Consider the following 18,900-nt stretch of genomic DNA (forward strand, 5'->3'; position numbering starts at 1 on the left):
TTCATGCTTCAACAGGGACTATGTGGTTAAGGCTTGGTGACAGTCAGGAAGTTTGTGATTCTTTTCCTTTGGAACACTTCAGTGTGTATGTATCCTTTCAAACTTCTTGCTGACATCAGTGGATTTCTGTACTTTTTGTAAAAAAAAAAAGTATGGAAAGTCGATTTGGGATGGTAGAGCTGAACCAGTGCAGCCAGTCACACTTCCCCTTTACCTCTTCATCAACTATCACACCTTGTTCAGATCAGCTTATTCTGAAGAGAATGTTCGAGAGATGTAAAGAGGGAGGAGGGGAACGAATGCAAGAGGAGGATGGGCAGAGGAATCCTCTCAGTGCCTGAAGCTGTGACTGCGAGAAAAAACTGTTACGCTACCTCCACAGAACCCCCAAGACTGAGGAAGGGATTTTATCTCTTAGTCCTCTGGGACTTGAGAATGCAATGGGAGGTTATTTCCTGAGAACTAAAGGAAAAAAACAGCTAAGGGTGGGGAAGAAAAAAAAAAGCACAGACTGGATAGGTCTTCTGTTTGTGCTATCCAGGATGGGAAATGAGCAGGGGTAGGCAAGGAGCAACCCAAAGCGACAAAAACACAAAGCGACAACAAAACAGATGCAGTCCATTGTTTTATCTCGATGTCCCACCTATTCACACATACATTTCCACAACAAAAACAAATCCATCCCTGCATCTTAAGTGCTATTGGGTCAAAGATGCAGAGCTTTGGAGAGAAACTTTAATGTCATTCAAATATAGCCTATACTTAAAAAGCCACCAGGTATAGACAGCAATCAAGGAGAGTACAGAGAGAGTACAGAGAGAGTACAGAGAGACCGAGGTCGAAAGGACATGAGTTTATACTATAGAAATAATATTGTTTCACGATAAAAATCTAGTACAATCTGTTCAAAATGCCTATAAACCAAAACTAAGTGTAATGTGTTTATACCAGGGTTCCTCAAGGTCAGTTTAAGACGTTTTAAATACGTGTTTTAACATAATTAAAGCCATAAGTCAATTAACGTTTGTTGCAGCCAAAACAGTAGCCTGTTTGGTTTTATTAGGGGTTATTATTAAGGATTACTGTATTTGCTGTGATAATTCAAACCTGTAATATAAGCATTTTGTTCCATCAATCAAGTCTGGTACTTGTGCGTCACACTGAACATTATGGTAACATTACTGACACCGAGTGACCGGTGCAGAATATAACATTTCATCAACATCTTTGAATGCCTTATATTTGTATTTTACTTTATTCCGCCTTTTTTTTTGCTTGAAAATCCCTAAAGGGTACCTGATAAAAAATAAAGATAAAGAAATCATGATAAAGAAAGCTTTCAGATTTTACACATCTTTCTGCAAAGTTTCTATGGACTTCCCGTTTCCTGGACTTCCCCAGCCTTCCTCTAGGTACGCCTCCTCCACTGTGATTGATCACATATAAGGAAGTCAGGATAGCATTGATGTCAGTAGAAGTTGGTGTTGAAAATTCTGTAAAACCGAGCGTCCAGAGCCACCCAAAACGTTCTTCAGGGCTCACTTCCAAATGTGCAAACCTCATGATTTGACATGTATTATTTAATATGAGAATATAACACAAAGTCTTATAGGTCCTCTTTAATTGAGGCACAAATGACTGTAATGGATTGGATTTGTATAGCGCCTTTCAAGACACCCAAGTGTCTTGCCCAAGGACACAACAGCCGTGGCTTGGAAAGGAGGCAGTGGGGTTCAAACTGCCCACCTGTCGGTTTATGCTTTCTTGATTACAAAACTGCCCTGAATAAACAATTTAACTGGTGGTGTCTTATTCATATTACAGAGTTCCAATGCATGTGATTGATCTACAGCAGGGGTGCTCATTAAGTCGATCGCGAGCTACCGGTCGATCGCGGAGGTGGTACTGGTCGATCGCTGATCGATCGCGGCGTGACATTAAAAAAATATCCCAGCATCAATGCCGTCACTTGATTGACATACAGGGCAGCCATTCAGATGACAACTGAATGTTGCCCTTCGGGTGACCAATCAAATCAAACAACGTCTTTAAGTGCAGCAGAACTTACGATGTCAGCCTATCATCCATCCCCGTTACTTGATTGACATACAGGACAACCAGTCAGATGACAACTGAATTTTGACCTTTAGGTCACCACTCATGCGTAAACAACGATGCAAAGTGCTAAGCTAGTCGGCGAATTGCGAGATTTTAAGCCCTCGCTAAAGTTTATGGTCACTAAAATGAGTGAAGGAGCTGGACCAAGTAAAAAGGCAAAAAACATATCACTTCCATACGGATATGGAATATTATACGGATATTATGATACGGATATTATCCAAGACTGATAAACATTTGGAAGTGTGCGTGAGGCTGGCTATCAGCAGCTACTGTCCGGACTATGCATCCCTGGCTGGTTCAATTCAGTGCAAGTCATCAAAGTAAACTCAGGTAATTACAAAAAATGTTAATAGTTAATTATGTGTGTTTTGCAATATTGGCTCATTTGGTTATGTAAGGTACATCAACATACATTGTACGTACAAATAATCCTCAATACATTTGAAAATAAATAGATGTTTTGCATTTTTGTAGTGGGTAGATCATTTTGACTCGGTCATTTTAAAAGTAGCTCGCATGCTGAAAAAGTGTGAGCACTCCTGATCTACAGTATGTGTCTCCTGTGTGCACACCTTCACTTGCATCATCAGTGTAGAAAGACTTCACAGTACAGAATCCGACAACTTGGGTCAGCTTCTGTATACAATATTTTTTGGACCGGTTATGAGCTTGTGGCAGGCATTTGCATTTGTGTTTCAATAGCACACTGAAAGCCAATCTGGCTGAAAACAATCCATTTTTAACTATGGCTTGTTTTTTTCTCCTATATTTTCACGAGACCACATTGCAAGCTGCTATGATTAGAAAGTTGATTGCACTTATTCAACAACCGACTGCCTCAATGATTTCTATGCATTTAATACTTCCTCAGTATAGATGCTGAATGTAAAAGCATACAATTTACATTCTCAACTATTAGCATAGCCATTATACAGCCGTACAATCGCCAGTTAGTCATCAAAACACCCAACAGCTTTTGCAGCCTCACTGTTAAAGTTCATTAACTGAAACCAATAAAGTTAACATAACACACACATTAATGTCTTTGCCGCCACAAAAGGCGCATGAGTTTGCCTATGTTAGTTGGGACACAGAAGATGTCAGGCTGCTGTCTCTCGACTCGTTCATCAGAAAGAAAAATGGACAGCAGCAGTTGGGCGCAGACAGGACTGTGACATCCATCTTAGCCATAATTAAGTCCCTGACGTGTCAGGTTGTTAGCACTTCCAACTGTGCAGGGACGAGTGAAATGTAGGATGTTATGTTATGGTTGGGGGGGGTTTCAGACTACAAAAATGATCCCTATAATAATAAAGTGCTTTAAGGTGAATTAAAAGTACAGTGAATTGCTATGCATCAGTCATTCCACTGAATTGTGGTGTTTGCGTGTTGCAACTCACACAAAATCTACTTTTTTCAACACTAAATCTGACAATACGCGTGTTAAGACTACTCAAAATATGAATAGACCAAAACTTTATTTAATTTTTGAGTTTCTTGAGCTGACATAATTAATTTACTTAATAGGAGTTTTTAGCATAGAATTAGCAAATACACAATTTCCACTGTTCAAGGTTATTACAATCAATATTTTAAATTGTGTTTATTAAATATGCAATAAGATCAATGTGCAGGATGCCTTGCTTCATAATTTTTTTTTATAACTTTTTATAGTTTATGGGTTGTTTTTTTTGCATTAATACATTTTATTTCCTTGAGACACAAAGTGGAATGGCCCCCCCTCAACACAAAATGCGGATATTTCTGCCCATAGATGAGCATGAATTTCCTGGTTGTCATAACTTCCTAGTGTCTTGCCTGCTGCATTTTCTTCTTTCCCTTCCTTGGAAAAATTATCAATTTTCATGAGGCCAAGTTTGAGGGGATAAAAGACACCCTTCCCAGGCCCCCTCACACTGTTCTTTATGTGGCTGAAGGTTTTTACTAGCCACTGCACTACAGACACTGCCTTGTCTGTTCTTTATTCATGGCACATGTTTTGTGGTCAATTTTATGTCTTCTGTCATACTTTTAAAGGATTTTCCATATGTTCAAGATGTTATTTTTTGGTGGCGTCACTTTGCATAAAATTGGATGGAAAAGTACCGCTCCGCTCTGCTCTTGTTCATATCCTGTTCATATATACTATAAGGCTTGTATACGTGAACAATGAGCAGTCTCTATGCAACTGAAAATGTATAGGAATTTAAGTAGTGCAATCCCAAACGTCCATTCTCTTTTCGCCCGCACACTGAACCATAATATTTACAGAAACAAAAACGTAGGGGGGAAATATTTCACTTTCTGTCGTTCTGCTCTCTATTGAGGGTGGAAAACATGATTAGTTTTTGTCCAAAAGTCTCTCTGCATACCATATTATTGTTCCTCTGTATTGCAGCTAAGCTTCTTTTTTTTCTGTGTCCCACCGTTCTTCTAAGAAAAAAAAAGAACAAAGGCTGTGCATTGCAGTTGAGAAGTACATCGTAATGGAAGGACACACAAGGCTGTCAGTCATTTACAGAAAACAGAATAAATTGGAATTTTCATATGTTTTTAAATAATGGATGTGATAGAATTACAGTGCAGGGGGGCTGATTAACATTGAGTATGCAATACACCAAAAAGGGGATAAAATATGCAAAAAAATGCAGTCATCAGTACACTATTCCAGATTTTTTTTTATTTTTTATTTGTAACTATTTTTATTGTTTCCAAACAAATAATCTGTGTCCCACTGATGTACACACAGCAGGTGAGCTCAAGAGTAAAAGCAGCACGTTGGGGCCTTCCTGGATGCATACTCAATTCAAGGTCTGAGATTTTTTTTTTTTATCTTTCAGAATTAAATATTCTCTCTCATCCTTGGTGTTGAGCTATAAGCGCTTCAGGTTGGGAGGGGGAGGAATAAGAGAATAAGTGTGCTTTTTCTTTGCCTCTCTAGGAAACTAGATATATTTAGAAATATGCACGGTATAGGACAAAACCCCCAACACTAAAGGCATGGAGAGAATCACTAAAGACCGAATCCCATGACTGATAAATCACGTTATGGAGAAAAAAAACAACGAAGAGGGGGGCGACACAGGAAGGATAAACAGATGGAACGGTTTGTCCATAACTGTTGAAATATTTACACCAATGTGTGTGCAGATGGTTCAATTGTGACTTGTTTTCTGAGAGCTTGTGACAGATCATTTGTCATTTACTGTTCCCTGCTACAGAGTGGATGTGAATTTGTATGTGGTGAAAACATTTAAGGTCAGGAAGTAGTTGGAAGTCATTGACTTGATTTGTGTGGCTGCGCACAAGATTGCAATTAATGCAAAAAACTTGTTCTCATTGTGTTTTTTTAACACAATGCATAGAATTTTGCTCATGAATACACCTGATTGTTGGGTTGCAACTGTGATGTAAGTGGAGCTCTGGTTTAAGTTGGATCTTGTACTTAAATTGCAGTAAAATTAACTCATAAGTCACACACGCTGTACACAGAACACATACATACACAGGACATACGTACATTACAGTAATGCAAGAATTAAATGAAACATTAAAGTCTCTTTCTTCCTTTTCGCCTTTGTTCCAGGTTCTTTGGAATCTAATGTTATTGGAGAAGTGTTGAATAATAACAGCGATATATTCGTTTACAGCGCCGGAATCTATCATCAATGAGGACGTGCCCAGAATAAAAGTACACCTACATAGCACTTGCCACTCCTCTCGAGAAAGTGAAAGCTAAGTTTGTGTGTTAATTCTGTGTCTCCTGGTATTTTTCAATCAGTCCAATGTACTTGTTGCGCAACTTTGATTGTGCTATGTGAGTGTGTGTGTCCAGAGGTCCTTCTATGAGAAGCTATTAAACTGAATCTATAGGTGTAATAATAATATCTAACAGTAAAAAAGTAATAAAATACAGTCATTCCCCATCTATAAAGGTTAATTTGGTCCAGTTAATTGGTTAAGTTGCTTGATTTGTTATTGTTACTTTGATAGGAGCAGGAGTTCTGTTTTTGCATGACCACCTCCTCATCATTCCTAAAATAAAATATAAAATATCATCTTTATCCTTAATGACGGGACGCGACAGTCCAGTGTTGACTAGCTAAGTGCTTTTCTTGTTGTCGTTCTTTTAAGATGTGCATCGTAGAGAAGTACCACTCTATCTATCCCTGCAAGCTAAACATGAATAAATTCTATTTTTATTCGACCCAACCCTTTTCAAACGCCACATTTATGTTTTCCATAAAAATAATAACACATTTACATCTCTTGATTATTTAAATATTTTATTCCCTGTGAAGTCGTTGTTTCATCTACAAATCATAAGAATTGGATTTATCTTCCAAAAACTGTGTCATTTCATTTGTGCTGCTCCTCCCGTAGGACCAACTGTCCATGTTAATGTTTCATCTGGCTGTTTTGGCTCATTCATCTCCCTCCTTTGTGTGGGTGCCAATGAAGCATCAGGACATGGGAATTCAGTGTTTGCAGCTCCTTGCTGCCAGTGACTACATGGCCCTCAGCTTGATTAAAAAAAACAAAAAAAAACAAAGGCCGACGTGTTTAAGCCTAAGAACCCACATGTCATGATTCTCCACTTTGAAAACTTGCTGAGGCAGGAGTCGGAGAGTCAGAGCCACAGTTGTGTCATTAGCAGTGGGGCGATGCAACCCAAACCAGCCCGGGGCCGCTCATCTGTACTTGTCACCAAGCCGGCTTCATTAGTCACTGTCCAGATGACGGGGCCTCTCGTAAAGGATATCTCACCCCCTGTGGAGAGCCAAGTGTCTTCGTAAATAGGCTGCTGACCTCCAGAGCATCTCTGGTCTTGAGGGGAGGGCGGGGAGTGGTCAGAGATGAGGACAGACCGGGAGTGAGCGTGTGCAGACGGCGGGGCACAGCCAGGCCAGAGCCTTTTCTTTCTTAAGAACCCTGGGAGCTGACCTGCCCCTGACCCTATTTGTACAATAGCGTTAGCCGACTGGCGAATCCTGAACACTCTGTTAAAGTAGTCGATTCCTGAGAAGGAGGTGAGAGAAAGGAACAAGGGTGAAATCTGCAACCCTTCTCATGGCAAATGGCATACCCAGTACCAGCTTGGTTGTTGTTGTTTAGGAGTTGAGGGAATGAATAATTTGGAAAGGCAGACATGAAATGAGAGCGGAAAAAAATCCATCCATCCATTTTCTATGTCACTTGTCCTGAAAAAAAAAATCCTTGACAGCATTTTGATATGTCCTGCTTTTGATTGTGTCACAGTGCTGTGCTTAAATGACAGCAGCCCTGTCTGAGTGGAGGTAACTGTCCAACATGCGCATATGTGATGGGTGATTACACTTTGATGTTGACGTTCTGCCAGGATTGTCACAAACACAAGACTCGGGCACTTTTTGATGTTCATTTAAAGCGTATCTTCATAGGCACATCCGCTGACACTGAATTAGATACACTTTGATGATTAGACAGAATCAACAGCTTCATAATAAAAGTTGTAAAATATTAACCTGTAAATTAGACATTTTTAAATAGCATCACAGTCTTCTTAAACACACAATGTTTTTAATTGAAAGTTAAACACAATAGCAAGACCTGGCTTTTATTGACTGCTATGGAGAGATTTGCTGTCAAAATGTCCTTGAGCAAGGCACCAAACTCCCACGGGTTCAATTGACTTTGAGGGTGTACTTATACTGAGCCATTTGTACTGTGCCGGACTTGGGTGCAATTCCCACGTCCTGTCCTGGGCCCCCCTGGCCAGCACCCACACTGAGCATTTGTGCTTCAACCCGATTGCTTGATTATTTCCAGTCTTATTGGAGCCATTCTGATCATTTACATTGTGCAAGGTGGGTGTTGTCATTAATTACTTGCAAGAGGAGTGATCCCTTTAATTAAATGACACGTTATTATTGGTTTCTGGAAAGATGCTGGCTCATTTCCTGTGCAGTGCTTAGGTGTTCTTGAGCAATGTACTAAACCCTTGACTGTTTGCTCCTCTCTCACTTTACAATTGGTGGCTCTGTTTGTAAAGCACCTTTGTGCAAAGCACAAAAGCCAGGTTGAGTGGGATAACACCATTTGCCCTCTCACTCTGCCATCTCACTGGTACATGTCCATTTTGATTGAAAACATATGCTATTATATTTATAGCAATCCTATGTGATTATTGAAAAAAAGCATGCAATTTGCACTATTGTTAGTACCATTTCTGGTGACCAAATCCATGATAATGAAGGTGTTATATCTACTGCAAATATGCCACAGGCTCTCTAGATCCACTTTAAAGATTATAGCATGTCAACATTCTTTATTCTGCCCCTAAACGATAAAAAATAAATGGTTTGCATCTCAGCTACAGCTCAATAAAAGTATTTACTGCATGTGTTGTCAGCAGCTGCAAACAGAAGTAGAACAACTGTCTCCGCCAGCAAAGGCGGTGTTAGTTTATGCCACTAAGCTCTCCACCTACCTGACTCATACCTCCATTCAAATATGTCGTCTAATGAAGAGGTGTACTATTGCCATGTGTGGATGATTGCTCTTATTAGTAAACAATGATAGAGGTATTGGGTGATTAGTGTGATAGTCTGATGTTAGTTTGCTTGCGTGTCCTAAGTCAAGATTACTAATACATGAAATATATGAAATATATATATATATACGACCTGGCATTCATAACAGCATGAACATTTTGGTGATTCAACTGCTGTACTGCCTTCCCGTCCAAGGCCTGCAGAGGATCTGGATGATGCAACTTGATGTAGACCATGTCACTTGTACATGCTCCAAATTTGGGGTGCCCATTAGACCGATGGCGACGGTGGTTTGGGACACACACTCTTGATTTGTTGTTTCTCCTCCAAGGCAAAGTGGTGGACATCTCACATAGCGACAAAATATTAATAATACTAATCATGTGAAATATACATGTACAATGCACAGGATGTACTAAATACTCAATATATATATATCAATACTCAATATATACCAATATACAAACTATATATATTCTCTGTTTAGGTAGATCTTTGGGACTTCATGTATAACAGGACTGAGTTTTCAGTGTTTACTGTAGTTTAAATTCATCTTTTAAATTGTGTTTATTATATATGCAACCAGATCAATGTACAGGACATATTTTCACAATAAAATTTGCATTTAACAGTTAATTTTAATGTGCATTTATACATTCTATTTCCTGGGGAAGCAAATGACACAGATTCAGTGGAATGTCTCCAATACTACAGAATTACTTGGTAACTCTTTTACCAAAAAAGCTTCTTGGCTTGTATTGCATAGTCCAATGTAATAGAAAACTGAACACTGTGAGGACAAAATATTTAAACTACAGTATATACCATATGTGATATGTCTTCACAGCAAGACAGTAGTAAATTTACCCACTGTAATGCAATGCATTGACATTCTAAGACTAGATTTAGAGTGTGCCCCATCAGTAAAGACGCACATTATTTCCCATGTAATCCAAGGTAGAAGGGGACTGGCCGCGTAAGGCTCTCTGATTGTCTGCACTTTAACTCCAAACGCTCTCTTATTCATGTGCCCTTTTGTGCTGTGCACAAACTGTGCTCAATCGCATTATTATTACAGAGAAAATCGCTCATATTAAGCCTCTGCACTGTCATTTGCCCCGCAATTGGAGCTGTGGGCTGTCAAACAAGCGTGGCAGGACATAAGATGCATGTGAAATGAGATTTGCATAAAGAGTGTTGCTCTGTCATTTATTTATTTTCTTACTGCAGCTGAGAGGCATAAATAAAAGAAGCAGACTGCTTGCTGAATAGATCCCAGAGGCTACATCAAACAGGTGTAGCGAAAGGAGTTCACTCATGATATTACTGTATTAATAATGACCTCATCAAGATTTTTGACATAAGTGTGGGAAACAGGCAGCATGGAAGAGTGTGGTGGATTCTCTTCTCTGTAAATGATTATACTTAATGGGCTTATGACATCAGGGTTCTCAGGTGTTAAAGATGAAGGCAAGCACTGGAAGTCTAAACAGTATATTGTCATAACTCCGGGCTAAGAGAAGAACATTTCCTATTCCACTCACATTAAAAAGCAGACGTTTAAAATAGAAAACAGGACATCAGGAGAATCACATTGTAGGTTAAACAACAGCTTTTATAGCAATATAGATTTACTATCCATTGTAAAGTACACAAGATAATTGTGTCTGGCCAACAGTCAGGCATGCTGGTGGTAGTGTCTGGAGCTGCAGTTCATTCAGAGCATCATTCCCTTCCTTTGGAAACTGGGCCACATGGCAGTTTTCCAACATCATAACAATCTCAGTTAAGTGCATTGCTGAGGAAGCTGAAGGTGAAGGTGACGTAGTCAAGCATGTCTCCAGACAAGAATCAAATTGCACCTGTGGATGAGTGTGCCACGTCCACTAGCTTTGCAAGAGTTGTGGAAGATGAACTTGTGTAGCACTGGTGAATTTAAAGCAAAGTGAGATGGCAATGGTGTCCACACTTTGGCCAGAATTTGGACACGTCCACTGTGACATGTACTTGTATTGTTAGATACAGTTTCTAGACAGTAATGACTTAAATATGAGGGGGTTACTCACTTTTGTGAACACTTAAGAACCTCTTCCAAAGTTGATCAATCATTATTCTTATATATTTATACAGTGTGTGGGTCTAAGAATATTTGACTATTCAGCAATTCGATTCAAAGGAGACTGATTCGACTATCAATTTCACTGTTGAATCATATAGTACATGACAATGTGATGTGATGAAGATTGTACCATGGGGGGTGCCCACAGCTCCTGTTGGGCATATATGTTAACATTCATTCATTCATTCATTTTCTACCGCTTATCCACAAGAGGGTTGCGGGGGGTGCTGGAGCCTATCCCAGCTGTCTTTGGACGAGAGGCGGGGTACACCCTGGAGCCAATCACAGGGCACATATAGACAAACAACCATTCACACTCACATTCATACCTATGGACAATTTGGAGCCAATTAAGCATGTTTTTGGAATGTGGGAGGAAACCGGAGTACCCGGAGACGGGGAGAACATACAAACTCCACACAGAGATGGCCGAGGGTGGGATTGAACCCGGTGGGATTGATCTCCTAGCTGTGAGGTCTACGCACTAACCACTCGACCGCCATGCGCCATGCCACCTTGTGGCACAGCACAAGGTGGCACAGGGTAGCTCTAATTTTGTGGCACAGCCCAAGCAGTGGTAATTTGGTCCAGTGCATCACTGTGCGCACCAAATTTGGTAATTTGGTAGACCTGACTGTGCCGAGATGGGTGTGGCAGTGCTCCAGGAGAGGTGTCCACATTTTTTACAATTTCATGACAAAACAGCGCACAGAGAAAACTTGCCAGCTCCAAACCTGGTCTATTTGGGGCGCAGGCAAAGCGCAGCCTGCGTAATGGTAAATTGTCTGACAGGCGTACAGTGCAGACACGTCCCCAAAACCTCACAGGCAGATTGTTCAGAGTGTCTCGCACATTTCAGTGGAAAAAACTATGACAGCAACCACTATTTAATATAAGCGTTGAAACCAGAATGTACATTTTTGGATTAATTACCCCATCACATCTGAGACGTCACGCATAATGGGAACTCAACCTTACGGCAGCTGAAAGTACGATGCCAAGATTGGATAAGATTACATTCTGCTATATGTTAAACCCTCTTACCCTTCTCTCCTCCCTCTTTGCCACCTGCGCCGGTGGGAGTGATGGAGGCGTGGGTGTGCGCTGCTGCGCCAGACTGTGCTACTCACGAAATTTGCAAAGTGCGCTGGCCACACCCCGTTGGCATGTCGGTATGCCACGCCTGTGCCTGGTTTACAAAATTAGAGCCCAGAATGTTTATGTTGTCATTATAAATAGCCTATTTCAATATGAAATCAACCTCATTTGTGTGAATAAAAGTTATAAAGTGATGCAATTATTTAGCAGAGGACATATACTTACTCAAAATAGTGGCACATACACACAGCGATGCTCAGAGTCTCATTCAGATTTGCAGTTTTTTATCGCCGATCTTCAGCAATCCTACTACACGTGGGCGGCAGTGGCTCAGGAGGTAGAGCAGGTTGTCCAGAAATCAGAAAGTTGGCAGTTTGATCCTCGCTCCCTCCACCTAGTTGCTGTTGTTATGTCTCTGGCAAGAAACTTCACCCACCTTGCCACCCACACTGGTATATGAATGTTAATGAATGTTTGCTGGTGGTCGGAGAGGCCGTAGGCAGCCATGTTTCCATCAGTCTTCACCAGGGCAGCTGTGGATAGAGACGTTGTTTACCACCACCAGTGTGTGACTGAGGAGTGAATGATTAATGGGTTCACTTCACTGTGAAGCGCTTTGGGTACTATATAAAATCTAATCTATTATTATAGTTATTGTTGTTATAATTATTACACATCATTGACATCTCCAGGGCACTAGTGTCTACACACCACATAGTTGTGATTTTCACCAAAACTTGACGTTTGATGTTTCGTTAATTTTGGAGAAAATGTAACTCATTAAATTTGACTATAAATATCCTTCGGTGAATACATCCTCATTATATATACTGTGACTTATATCTAATAATAAATACTATATCTTGTAGGATTTTCAGCCATAAACCTGATCGCTCTCTCATCTGTCTTCACTCTGAGGTCGATGAGCTTCTATGAGAATTGCAAATATTTCCCATCTGCACCATCACTGGAAAAATAATGCATGGTTCCATATTGAACTCCTTAAAACCCTTTCCATTCAATCCTTTCTTTATACTCCCCTTCTGCCAATGACACTGTGGTGTACTGTATGTCTCACTCAATTATGCCGATCGGTGTCGCTTCAAGCCTCTGCTGAGCTGAATTGATGATGTAATATTCTGCTCAAAAGAAAGCTTTCTTCAGCAAAGCCACAGAAAAACCTGACTCTACACATTGGAGTCTAAACTTACTGAAAACGTATTAGTGGAACTCCATCCACTACCACCACCAGAAAATACCAGGAAAAGATAACAAAATACTTCATTATTAGAAAATGTGACTCAGCACAGTCAAATGTCAGCATTACAACTCCCTGCACCAACCATGCTGCAAAATGACATGCATAAACTCTCACTACTAACAGCATGGAGGTTTTTTTTCTTTGAAAACTTTTCTTACTTTCAATGTGTGCTGGAGAAGAACTTCTTATGAAAACTTTGGCTTTCATACATTTTCACTTCAGCTTGAAAAATGTTTTCCCAGGTTGGTTTCTTTCATCTTTTGTGAATCATTTATACATTTGTTTTCATTTTCCTTGATTTTACCAACTCAAAGTCAACAATTTATTTGGTTTTTTTTTAAATCTGTATTTAATATTTAAGGCTTGAGGCTTTCCCACAGGTTGCCTCTAAGTGAGACAGAAAGTGTTTTTACTTGGCTTGTTGTTGAGGGAAAGAGGATGGAGGTAGAAGGGTGTGTGCTGCGGGGTGCAGACAGAGAGGAAGAGGGTTAATCACATTTGCAACAGGACAGGCTTCCCCTTGAAGTAGGAGACAGAGGTAGGAAGCGTCCAGATTTATGATGCTTCGTAGTCGGCTATTGTAGCCGCCTTCACCATGGCAGTTGACCAGCAGACAGACAGAAGGGGACGGTGTGAGAACAGTTGTAAATCACAGTGAGAGTGTGGCTCAGACACACACAAACACAACCAGCCTTATGCTTGCAGTTCACAGGCAGATCATGTGTGAAGGAAGGGAGTTTCAACAGTAGTTTGGTGACAAGACAGAGCTGATCTGGTGGTGAAAAGTTTGGCACCATTTTGAATAATTCTCAATGCAAGTGAGCTAAGACAGTATGTATGATTTTATAAACAAACTAGACAAAAAAAAACACAAAGGTAATTAATTAAGACATTATATTGGGCAATCAGGTGTAAATGTAGAGAAAGCATAGAGGACTCAATACTGACAGTTTGGAGTTACTGCATAGTTTTCAGAAAAGAAGAAGTGATTCCATTGGCAATACACTTCTAGATTTATGTATTATTCATCCAATATAAAACACCACAGATCTCTTCATCGACTGGGCCCCAAATGCCCTGATATCTCTGCAGGCCTAAAACGTACTACAATGGAATAAAACCCATTGATCCCATGCCATTTTTTCCCCCACATATTATATTCATTAACTACTGTCTCATGTGTGCATGGCTGTCACTGCTAGTTTTAAAGTGAGTAAACCACTAAAGAGGTGTCATGTTGAAAATCACTTTCAAGCACAATTGGGTCCATTTCCTTCATAGGTAATCGGGGGAATGGTAAATGTGAAGCCTTCATGTGTGTGTATCTGTGTATGGAAGCATACATGAGAGTCAATTTAGCAACATCTTGGTTTTTGGCGTCTGGTGTATCATAGCTCATGTTTTCTGCAAATGGGGTGGTCCCCTGTCACTCTTGGACAGTTGTCCGGTTGGAGCATCTATCCTGGCTGTGGCTGTGAGGGCCCCCTTGCTAAATGAGTGCAGTGCCCTGTGTGTACACAAGATTTCTGGTCTCGGTGGGGAATGTTTACCCAGCTGAAGTCCAACAGAGTTGTGCTCTCTCTCTGCTGTACTGTACAGTATGTGACAGGAAAGGAAAGAACCCGAGGAACCTACGTATATGACATTTGAATCAGTATTAGGAGGTTTGCAGCTCTAATGAAAAGTTAGAAGCAGAGCTGCTAGATATTGGCTTTCTTTCTTATATAGATATACAAAAATTTATTTCCAATACCAATATATCACAAATAAACACTGTTTGTGCAAAATACAACAAATAGTGACCAAAACTTTACCAACATATAGATATACTAAAATTCATTTCCAATAACAACTAACCAATAATAACTAAAACACCACGTTTTACTATAATCAACATGTAAGACAGGTTGGTCTGATCATTTCACAAATAAGAATCCAATTAAATCCTGGCACAATTTAGAAAGCAGCACATTTTGATGTGGCACAAACATCCGTAAGCCAAAGGGCAAAGTAGAGTGCAAAGTATAAAACACGACCCGCTTTCATTGCAAACTGCACATTTCCAATCCAAAGGTGAAACTTCGAAGTAATTCTACATTGCAGACCTAGTGAGCTAACCAATGCTAATTTCTAATTTTTATACCTATAATCGGACAATAATATTGGGTGTTCTCAGTCAGAAGGAAAAAAACGACACAGCAGAGACTGAAAATATAGTATACGAAATTGTAATCATCTCTGTCAAGCAGAAAGTCATGATGGAACCATTTCCCAAGTCCTGAATCATTCTCCATCATCAGAAAGTGCTCCACGACTGGATTTCAATGCAAGTGTTTTTTTCTTTTTACTGACTGGCTCTGAGTAGAACCCTGCCTCAGGATCAAAATGGCTTGCTACCATATGGACAGGGAATCAAACGCATTGTTTTCTCACTGAATTGCATTGTTGTCAACATTGTGCTCTTCTGCAATCACACCAAAATGATGAGGACACATGAAGGTGACTGTATTTTTCTTTGATTTGTGTGTTGGATGGTAAAAGTCAGAACATTATTTCAATCCAAATGCACTAAAAGCATCTTTTCTTTAAAAAAAATGCATAAAGAATACCTTCCATCGCTCATTTTCATTTGTCACCAACCAAAAAAGAAAGGTTTGACTACACCTTCAACTCTTTCAACTCAAATAAATCACCATCCTCATCTACTGGCAGCAGCAGCTCTATCATGATGCAATAAGGCTGGACTCACTTTTAAGTAAAAAGATGCTCTGCAGGGACGGTGATTCTCCCCTGTTCTATGAAACCAGCTTCTGCCAAGTGCTGATCAGATTTATTGCTCTGTCTCTTTGAATGTAGCCAATTTCACTTTAATATGATATTAAAGAATGATGCATGCCTGTGCTTTTAGATGTTCCCATTGAGGGAGTCTCGCCTGGCTATGATGACACTCAAAAGCCAGCATGTACCCCTGATACCGCTGATGTAATGTTCAATATTGATAACGGCCCACAGCGAAATTGCCTCAGATCATTTAGGAAAACACTGTTCTTGAAAAAAAAAATCTGAAAAAGTGTCCCGTGCCTGATTCATGCAATTTGTCAGCTACATTTGACAGGGAGAGATCATGCAGAGCTCTTATCACAGACAATGAAATGAGCTCTGTGAGTGAAGACAGGCCTGAAATTGTTCTGGAGATCTGCCTATGGTATGGTAGATATGGATATAGAATATGCAGAACACATTAATTGCAGGACTCTCTACTATACAGTACTCCCTAAATCAAACAGGCTGATTATGAATGTTTTCTTGTTACCAATTGGCTGTTCGCTTCGGAAATATATTTTCAATTAAATAAACTTTATGTTGAATTAATTTAAATCACAATACATCAACACAGCTACTTCCTCCTGTGCTTTGCAAGACAGTGATATGACTATTAAAAAGTGCCTAAAATAATAACATCTTCGTTCCTATAGTGAAAGGTTAGTAATCCGTCACATACATACTGTTTCCAGTGAGCATGCTGCAAAATACCACTCAAGATAAGGGGAAAAATGTAAAATCTACTTAGGTTTCCGGATAACAGATATGTGTTTGGCCTGGCAGTGGTCCAATATGTAAATGAAAACCTTCTTTTTCCTTGGATCATGCCCCAAACCGCCCTAACCCTCCAAACCGTTTATGGAAATAATATGTGTATTTGTTGTCTTGTCAACATTTAGTGTTACTACACTCGGCAATGTGTACCAGTATTACACATGCTTCTGTTTGCACTGTGATGGTGCCTCATCCTGCTTCTGTGCATCTCCAGTGTCCAATGCGTCAGCTCTTGGTGATTTCCGCAAGGGAAGTCGCCTCAGTGTTATCCTCAGACAAAGCCCTGACCCAGGGGTTAAGGAATGTGAACCCGGCGTTGTGACGATCAAGACCTTCCCTCAGGGTGGACAATGCTGAACACCTCAGCAAACGCCCTGATGATGTTTCTCATTTGACACCTTTTTACATGCTTCACAGTCATACGCACATTTAAAAGGAATTGTAGAATTGAACAAACAACAATGATTTTTAAAATACAAGAATGAGGTGCATCAGTTTGATTTACCCTAATTCATACAGACTCAAATATATATGTACATATACCTAACGATTTTACCAAGTGCTGCTTCCAGGATGTCTTTTACCGTGAAAAGGACAAGCCCTATTAAAGTTCTCATGACTGACTGCAGCTGGCGGCATCAAAAGGATTTGTTTGACAGCACTCACTGGATCAACCAATACTCAGAACAATGGGGAAGTCCAAAGAACTCAGTGAAGATTGAAAGGGAATTGTTGAGTTACCCAAGTGGGGACATTCTTTTGGAGGCATTTCTAAACAAGATTATTGGGACTGTCAATGAATTAATCACGATTAATCAACATGTCTGAAATGTGCCAATTTCTACTGTATTTTATTGAAAGAAAAATAAATGACAGGGCAGGATTACATATGTATGTAAGTATTAATAATGTAGTAATACTGGTTTCTGCAGTAACAGAATATTTGAATATATTTATCTGTGTTTATTATGAGCAATGAGGAATTGTGTTCAAAGACATAATTTATGTTGAATTCACACATTTTGTGTGAATTTTCTGGGATTTCCGAGCATACTTAAATGCAGCAACATTAAGAGTTACAAAGTGAGTGATAAGAATATCCACGTATTGCAGTAATTGCATTTCTGTTTAATTACACCACACATACATAATGTGATGCATGATGTTTGAATGCGTCTTTTGCAATGACGGACTGACGAGAGACGTGTTTGTTTAGAGTTGGAGATGCATTGACTGTATGGTGTTGGAATCGCACTGCTGTTGATGTGTTCAGGTAAGGCTAAAGTTCTAAAAGAGCAGAGAGCTACACTGTGCCGCCGTCTGTCGTCATAACATATGAGCTTATCTTAACTGTGTTGCTGCCAGTGTTAGTGATGCACGGCACAAACTGGATGGAACCATGAATGAACTCTGCAAATTCACCTTGAATGAACAGCTGGATGGCTGAGAGGACAGGACAATAATTTTATGTAAAAACTACAGAACTACAGACCAAGTTTACGAGCCCATCAACTGATGTGGACTATAGTAGTTAAGTATAGTAGTATAGTAGTCGCAGGAAAAACACAGTGGTTCCAAAAGAGCTAAATTTTTATTATGTTAGAATCCATGGCGTGATGAGAAAAGTCCTTTTTTGAATGGACATAGTATGGAATAGTGCGATACCTACCATTTATGGATGTTCTTTGAAGGTTAATACGCCGTGGGTTTTGTTAGCCAAGATATGAGTTGCAGCCTTTTGAGTCTCGTCTATTTAGCCGTACATTCCTGTGGATTGGAAACCATTGTCATTGCCACCAAAAAAGCCATAATCACTTTTACGGATGAGCTTGTCATGAATGGTCAAAGTACAAAGGAGACCAAAAGGCCCTTGTCTCATTTATCACCCACTTTAAGAGAGGCAGAAAGAGGAGGAGGGGGCTGTCAAAGCAACCATAGCAGAGTTAACCGTAACAGTGGTGGTCTCTCATCCCCTGAGGCCCAAACCCATTGCTTAAAGTGGAGAAATAAGACAGCAAAGAAGAGAGGACAAGGGGAGAGCCGTGCAAAGAGAAAACGCAATAATAGTTAAATATAGACAGCAGGCCATCGTTAAAAGAGGTTATAAGTGTTGACGAGAGCCAAAACATCCTCTGGAGAATTTATGGCTGGAGGTGAAGGGTCAGAACACT

The sequence above is a fragment of the Doryrhamphus excisus genome, chromosome 2, assembly GCF_030265055.1.
Source record: "Doryrhamphus excisus isolate RoL2022-K1 chromosome 2, RoL_Dexc_1.0, whole genome shotgun sequence".
Taxonomy (NCBI): Eukaryota; Metazoa; Chordata; class Actinopteri; order Syngnathiformes; family Syngnathidae; genus Doryrhamphus; species Doryrhamphus excisus.